At 46.0% G+C, this 7,880-nt stretch overlaps 1 long non-coding RNA gene across 1 annotated transcript; it reads left to right on the forward strand.

Annotated features, from left to right (window-relative positions):
* Nucleotides 1-7,066: 7,066 nt before the first annotated feature.
* On the forward strand, nucleotides 7,067-7,620 carry LOC122054145. Its single transcript, XR_006132581.1, has 3 exons — nucleotides 7,067-7,107; nucleotides 7,228-7,328; nucleotides 7,597-7,620. It is a non-coding gene; the product is annotated as an uncharacterized LOC122054145 (long non-coding RNA).
* Nucleotides 7,621-7,880: the final 260 nt, after the last annotated feature.

Genomic DNA, 7,880 nt, shown 5'->3' on the forward strand with positions numbered 1-7,880 from the left:
CAAGCATCTGATTAATTCGCGGCCGTAGAGTCCACCGGTGATCTATCAAGGCGGAGGATAAAATCTTTCGCAAGCTTTGTTGAGATCCCAAAATCATATGCCTCCACTTGTTGCCTGGCTTGGAGACTAATACTACGTTGGCCAACCAGCTCGGGAACTGCACCTCGCGTATATGGCCGACCTCCAGAAGTTTTTCCACCTCCGCTCGGATGATGGAATTCTGCTCGGCGCTGAAGTCCCTTTTTCTTTGCTTCACCGGTCGTGCGCCTGGCCGGACATGTAGCTCATGCTGCGCTATGCTAGGCGAAATTCCAGGCAGCTCATGCGTCGCCCAGACGAAGACATCATGATTTCTTCGGAGGCATTGGGTCAGCTCCTCTTTCTGCTTCTCCTCCAGATCGGATGCAATAAAAGTCGTGGCCTCCGATCGGGTTGGGTGAATCTGTACCTCCTCTTTTTCTTCATAAATTAAAGAAGGTGGCTTCTCAGTGATCGTGTTTACCTCGATCCGGGGTGTCTTCCGAGCGGAGTTGGCTTCTGCTCGGACCATCTCGATGTAGCATCACCGAGCTGCTAGCTAATCTCCCCGTACTTCTCCCACTTTGTTCTCCACGGGGAACTTGATCTTCTGATGGAAGGTTGAGACGACCGCTCGGAATTCGCTGAGAGCTGGTCGTCCCAGAATGACGTTGTAGGACGAGGGAGAGTCGACCACCACAAAGTTTGTTGTCCTTGTCCTCCTGAGCGGCTCTTCTCCCAACGAGGTAGCCAGCCGGATCTGTCCGACCGGCTGAACTTCGTTACCCGTAAACCCGTATAGCGGAGTTGTCATGGGTAACAGCTCGGCTCGATCAATTTGCAGTTGATCGAACGCCTTCTTGAATAAGATGTTGACTGAGCTCCCTGTGTCAACAAATACGCGGTGAATTGTGTAATTGGCTATTACCGCTTTGATGAGCAGAGCATCATCGTGGGGTACTTCAACTCCTTCTAAGTCCCTTGGCCCGAAACTGATTTCCGGTCCGTTCGCCCGCTCTTGGCTGCAGCCGACTGCATGAATTTAGAGCTGCCAGACGCTTGCCTTTCTAGCTCGATTAGAGTCTCCTCCGATCGGCCCGCCAGCAATAACGTTGATCTCACCTCGGGAAGTATTGCTTCTATTTTCCTCTTCCCGAGCGGAAGGTCGGGACCGTTCTCTGGATGCTCGGCGATTCTCCTGCCTTGGAGAACGATGCCGATCGGGAGCCTGTTGCTGTGGCCTATCGGTTCGTGTCCGTTCGGCGTCATGAGTTCTCTGCCGCCTGTCGACTGAGGGAGACCGTCGTCCGACATTCCGGGGCACTGGATGAGCCACGAAGGGAAAACTTCGACAATCTCTTGTATTGTGCGTATCCGTCCGGTGCAAGGAGCAGAACATCGGGGTCCATTTCTTCTTTGGCTTTGGCCGAGCGGCAGCTACCTCTTGCACGTGGGATCGGACATGAGGGGCTCTGATTGCTTCGGCCCTCGGTCCTCTGGGCGGCTGATGAGCGGCATGTTGTTTCCGCTCGGACGGAGGGGGCCGCTCGGCTGGAGTTTCTTTTTTCCTGGCCGCTTGCGCTTCTTCCACGTTGATGTACTCGTTAGCCCGGTGTAGCATGTGATCATAATCCCGGGGCGGCTTTCGGATGAGCGATCGGAAGAAATCTCCATCCACTAGGCCTTGTGTGAAGGCATTCATCATAGTTTCCGAGGTGGCCGTTGGAATGCCCATCGCCACTTGGTTGAACCGCTGGATGTAACCTCGAAGCGATTCACGGGCTTCTTGCTTGATGGTGAACAGGCTCACGCTCGTTTTCTGGTAGCGTCGGCTGCTCGCAAAATGGTGGAGGAAGGCCGTTCGGAAATCCTTGAAGCTCGCGATGGATCCGTCCGGCAGCCTCCGAAACCACCGTTGAGCCGACCCGGAGAGGGTGGTGAGGAAAACCCGACACTTCACCCCATCTGTGTATTGATGTAGGGTTGCCGTGTTGTCAAACTTACCCAAATGATCATCTGGGTCGGTTGTCCCATTATACTCGCCGATCGTCGGAGGCACGTAATGCTTGGGCAGGGGGTCTCGCAGAATAGCCTCTGAAAATTGGCGATTGATCCGCTCGGGGAGCTTTCCCCTTTCTGGCATCTCGTCTAGGCATTTCATCCGAAGAAGATCCCCTATCTCTGTGAGCTGGTACGACTTCAGGGGTGCGGAACAGGGCTCGATGAAATGCAACGGTGGCTGGTGGCGCTTCCGCTCGACCACCAGACGCTGATGTTGCTTGCTGCTCCGGCCGCTCGGCTGTAGCTTTCTGTTTTTTCTCCACGAGCTTGGCGACCCTTATCTCGATCAGAGCGTCGAGTTCCTCGTTCGAAAGCGTCACCGTGTGTTGTCGTCCAGCCTCGTCCATTGTTTCCGATCGGATGCAGGAGCGTTCCCACAGACGGCGCCAAATTGATCCTGTCCGAATCGCCGAACCAAAGGACGCTGGGCACGTGGTGCTTTCCTAGTCGATGGCGCAGGCCTCCGAAGCTCCAGCGATCCTGCACAGAAGTCGGGCCGGGAAGGGGTTCCCAGCGGCGACCCTCCGACGCTCAAGTCAGGCAAACCTCAATAGAGAGAAAGGGGCTCCAAAACTCGTAGAGCGCATACCTCCGGCGAAGTGAGAGGTTCTTTATATAGAGTGGTGAAAGAACTAATGCACGTCCACCGAGGTGCATATGTGTCGGCAGCCCATACCCCGGTATGCACCTGTCAGAGAGCTTACCTGACGCCATACTGCAACAGTCCCATTGCACCTTCGATGGGACAACAGGACACCCCGTTGTCAGACTAGGAGTATGGCCTAGCCATATGACTTGACGACTATCAGAAGATGTTCCCCCTTCTTTACTGCTCATAATCCGGGGCGTCCGACCGGATGGACAGGGAGTCCGTCCGGCCGGCCCATCCTCCTTTTACGCGCTGGCCGGACGGCAGTCACCTCGCGTCCGGCCTGCCGTTGACATTGGTGTGCTGGGGAAATTTCCAGTAGGCGCTATGTAGAGACTGTTAGCAGTGTCATTTTCTCCTGGTTCTTCCGCTCGGCTCTTAACTACTATTTCGACAGAGCGTCGGAACCCCTACCCGGTCGGGGCGCCTTTTATTACCGAATGTCCCTTGGTCGGCCGATCGGTCTTATCCATTTCTTCCAAGTCCGGACAGCTCACCCTTCTCCGGCGGGCTACTTGGCTATTTGACCTCCATGTGACGTTGACCCCTTATTAGGGGGTCCCGGGCTCTTACCACCGGATCATGCATTAATGGGAGTTTTTATTTATCTAATATATATGTGTACATCTTCTAACAGCTTACACAAAGGAAGTGAAATTGGATACGTCTATTGATCATTAATTAATGTACATTAGATCAACATTAAAGATACTAATTAATGGAATTAACATTTAATTTCTCACATGATTCAATTTTATCTTTGTATATTCACTCATCTTCATTCAAGGTGAAAAGGTGCATGATTTTGAAATCACCAATTACTTCAATAAAAAAATTATCTCCAATTATACAAACACATGCATGCAAAGACTCCCTTTCCAAATTAAAATTGTAATATTTATAAATTAATACAATTAAATGGTATATTATATTCCTAATATATAGCTTCTATCATTCCACACACTTGTCTATAGAATAATGAAAGGGAATTCACAATATATGCATAGCTTAAGCTACATCACAATGAATTTTTGGAACTGGAGTACATGTGTGGACTATTGAAATAAGTAAATTAAATTAAGCACAATTAGCTGCCTAGTTCAAGAATATATTTTATTTGTAGAAGTTTAGTACATGGCGAGGCTGATGTATATCCTTTGATGATCTAGAACACTACCTAAAGTTCTAGCATTTCTCATACAGATGTATAGTAATTAATTGAGAAAATTTAATTACCATGCATAATTTACGAATAGGGACTTTGATATTTTGGGTAATAATTTTCCAAGCTCAGCTTACATGGTGAGCTCCACTTTGGCAAATCTGACATCTGCGGCTCCACTTGATATTAGAATTGGGCATAACACTATACACAAAACCATAACCCATAATTCAGAGATCTAATAACTGTTGGACAATCTGATGCAAGATATTTTAGGGAATTAGTCGAATTGAAATTATACAAAAACAATTCTAATTTATCTATCGAGATGACTTGAACTGATAATTTCAGGCTGCCAGCAAATAAGTTATGCTAAACTTTCGGTGGTCCGAGTTGCGAAGTCGATGTGGTGCGTAGCAGAATCGGGAGTCGATTGTCGAGTCGAAAAGAGAATTCACCAAGTAAGATGTCAAGGCATGCGCTCAATATAATTTTCTTGAAACAGATTCGTCCTACCTCCGACTATGCTTCGAGGTTTTCTTGGATCGTCTGTTTCCCAGGATACAATAGTAAAACTACGAACACAACCAAGTACTAGTTGTTCATGGTGAACTGAGAATGCACCTGAGTGCTATCACGAGTAGTTCAGCCAAGCGGATGCACGACTGAGAGAGTTTTTGTGAGAAAATATGGGTGGACGGAGGTTCGCTCCCTGCTCTTTCTCTATTCTCTTTCGCTTATCTTCCACTCTACTATTTGCTCAAGATCTAGTCTCCTTATATAGGAGCTCTCACCTTGCCTGCAATAAATGATCAAATTATGCTCATTTAATGCTGGGTTTAATATCATCATTAATGAGTTTAATGTCATCATTAATGTCGAGATATTATGGAATCGCCATTAATTTCACATTAATGTTTCCGTTACACTCTTAAGCATGTAGCAAAAAGAGATTCAAGTGGCAATATGTTGGTTCATTCTTTTGGGCAAATTTTGCCTCGACCGGTCCGACATTCGACATGCATAGGTCGTGCCCGTACACGAGTTAGCCTTGGTTCAGTACAATCCGGACCCTAGATTTACACCCACTCCTGCACACTCACGCATGAGAGAGTCTCTTCCCATGCATATGTTTACAATATCAATGCATGTATCATAATTTAAACCAACAATAAAGCCAAGAGACTTCTAATGTGAGATTAAACTCATACACAATAGAGTCTCTTCGTCTCCACCTCTTTATTCCATTCACATTTCCAACAATCCCCCACATGAATGGAAGATCGGGTATATGATAGCATTCAACAGTTGAGTCAAATATAGGATAGGTAAGTTTTACCCTTTGAACTTTCCCTTGTGCATATATGTTTGCTTATTGGCTGACAGTAGACGTGATGTCCTTGAATTGTTCTACCGTTTGCATATGCATTGACATATCTCACTCAAGACTCTTCCTGATACAACTCAGTTCTCATTAGTGTGTTTGTTCTTGGCCATGAACACCCCTGGTTCTGTGAGCAGCTCTAAGAATTGTGCCTCCAATTCTCTTCGAAATAGCCCCACTTCTTTCTCATATAGGTGATCCCTCGAGAGTAGCCATCTACTCTTCTTGATCATTAAAAGTTATGTGCTTAACATCCACCCTTCACTGATTCATTGGGTCGTTCCCCCCACAATGTGTCTAGTCAGAGCAAATTAGTCGCCCCTTTGAACCTAATTCTTGAGATCTCTAGTCAGCATAGGTTGGGTGTCCTCTACACTGATCGCTGACAACGACATCAAGCCCATTCCTCGTGATGTGCTCGCAACTAACTCTCTGTTTAACCCCTTGGTTAGCGGATCCACTAGGTTATCCTTTGACTTCACATAGTTAACAGTGATAACTCCCGTTGAGAGTAGTTATCTAATGGTATTATGTCTACGATGTGTATGCTTGACTTACCATTATACATATGGCTCTGTGCCCGACCGATTGATGATTGATTATCGCAATGTATGCAAATTACTGGTACATGTTTCGGCCATCGTGGAATATCTTCTAAAAATTGTCGTAATCATTCATCCTCTTCACTGTATTTGTCAAGAGTTACAAACTCAGATTCTATCGTAGATCTGGTTATTACCGTTTGCTTAGGAGATTTCTAGGATATGGCTGCACCTCCAAGAGTAAATACACACTACAACAAAAACTGCAAACGACAACACCCCTACGACAACGGTTTTAAGAGAAAGCGTTGCGTATTTGCTCAAAGACAACGGTTTTTGCCAAAACCGTTGTCTTTGAACTCCCCATTAAATATAAAAGACAACGGTTTTGGCAAAACTGTTGTCGTTGAGCGATTTTTTTTTTAAAACGACAACACTTTTTACAACGGTTTTATAAACCGTTGTCTTTATCCAAATTTTTAGCGGCTACGACAACAGTTTTGAAAAAATCGTTGTAATTGAATTTGGTCATTTCCCCCCTTCGATTTTTTCCTTTCCCTCGCTGTTTTCTTTTCGGCACCGTGTTTTCGCGTTCCCAAACCTAAGCCATTTATCTTTCCCTCTCCTCATACGACGTTGTTCTCCTTCTCGTTTCCTGGTGAGCGGAGGCGTTCTCCAATGGGCTGCCGAAGATCCAGACGCACGGGAGGGAGAAACCAGAGAACGAGATCTGCCATGACGACAGCGCACCACCGGTGAAGGCGAAGACCATCGACGAACTGCACTCCCTGCAGAAGAAGAGGTCGGCGCCGAGCACCACCACTACTTGACGCCGACCATCAGCGTCAGCAACAACGCCCTCAAGTTTACCCATGTCCTCTACAACCTCTCCCCGGTCGATATCTGCTCTCATCTCCTCTTCATCACTCAAATCATCACATTTCATTCTCATTGAAAGAATCACGAATTCCTTGTAGAACTCTACGAGCAAGCCATAAAACATGAATATGGATCATTCATAACATCGACCGGAGCCTTGGCTACCTTGTCCGGCGCGAAGACTGGCCGTTCGCCGAGGGACAAGCGCGTTGTCAAGGATGAAACCACTGCCAATGAGCTTTGGTGGGGAAAGTAAGTCCACACAACTAATTCATGATCCTTCCATTGATGGTTCCTTCTCAATATGTATGTTCACTATTCATGCAGAGGCTCACCGAACATAGAGATGGATGAGCACACCTTCCTAGTGCACAGGGAGAGGGCTGTCGATTACCTCAACTCTTTGGATAAGGTACATATGCACATCAAGTGTTTGATGTAATTCCTCATAGATCCTAATAAGGTACATATGCACATCAAGTGTTTGATGTAATTCCTCATAGATCCTAATATGTCATCTGAATGATACAAGGTATTTGTGAATGACCAATTCCTCAACTGGGATCCCGAGCATCGAATCAAAGTTCAAATTGTCTCTGCAAGGGCCTATCATTCCCTGTTCATGCACAACATGTAAGTGAAAATACTACTAATAAGAATGCTAAAGATGCTCTTCAATTCTACAGTTCGACAGTTATCCAGATAAGTCATCTTTGCGTTGGTTCTGTTGATCTCTAGTAGTGAATCATAGTTGTGTTAGTAGCAGGCTGGATCATACATATGCATATATTAGTGTTAGTGAGATAACTAGCTCCTCTTTCTCTCCTTAATGCCAAGGGAAAACATGTAAATTAGAAGAAGAAAAACTCTCTTTTGTAAGAAATAATTGGAAGGATCGCAGGTGCATCCGTCCTACGCCTGAAGAATTGGAAGAAAAACCCAAATTATTTTTATTTGTGAAGATTACCAATTGAAACCTTTCAATCACCGAGTTCCTAGTCATATGGAGTGTTTCATTGAGGCATCTATAGCATTTCAAACTATGCATTTTGAGCATGGGATTTAAAACAGAGATAGACTACCTTATTCCACTGTCTTCTTCGAAGGTGGTGGAAATTGCTTAGAGATGCTAGAACTACATTTTCATGTAAAGCTCATCTTCCAACAAGGTAAATTCATTTCTCT

The sequence above is a fragment of the Zingiber officinale genome, chromosome 3A, assembly GCF_018446385.1.
Source record: "Zingiber officinale cultivar Zhangliang chromosome 3A, Zo_v1.1, whole genome shotgun sequence".
NCBI lineage: Eukaryota > Viridiplantae > Streptophyta > Magnoliopsida > Zingiberales > Zingiberaceae > Zingiber > Zingiber officinale.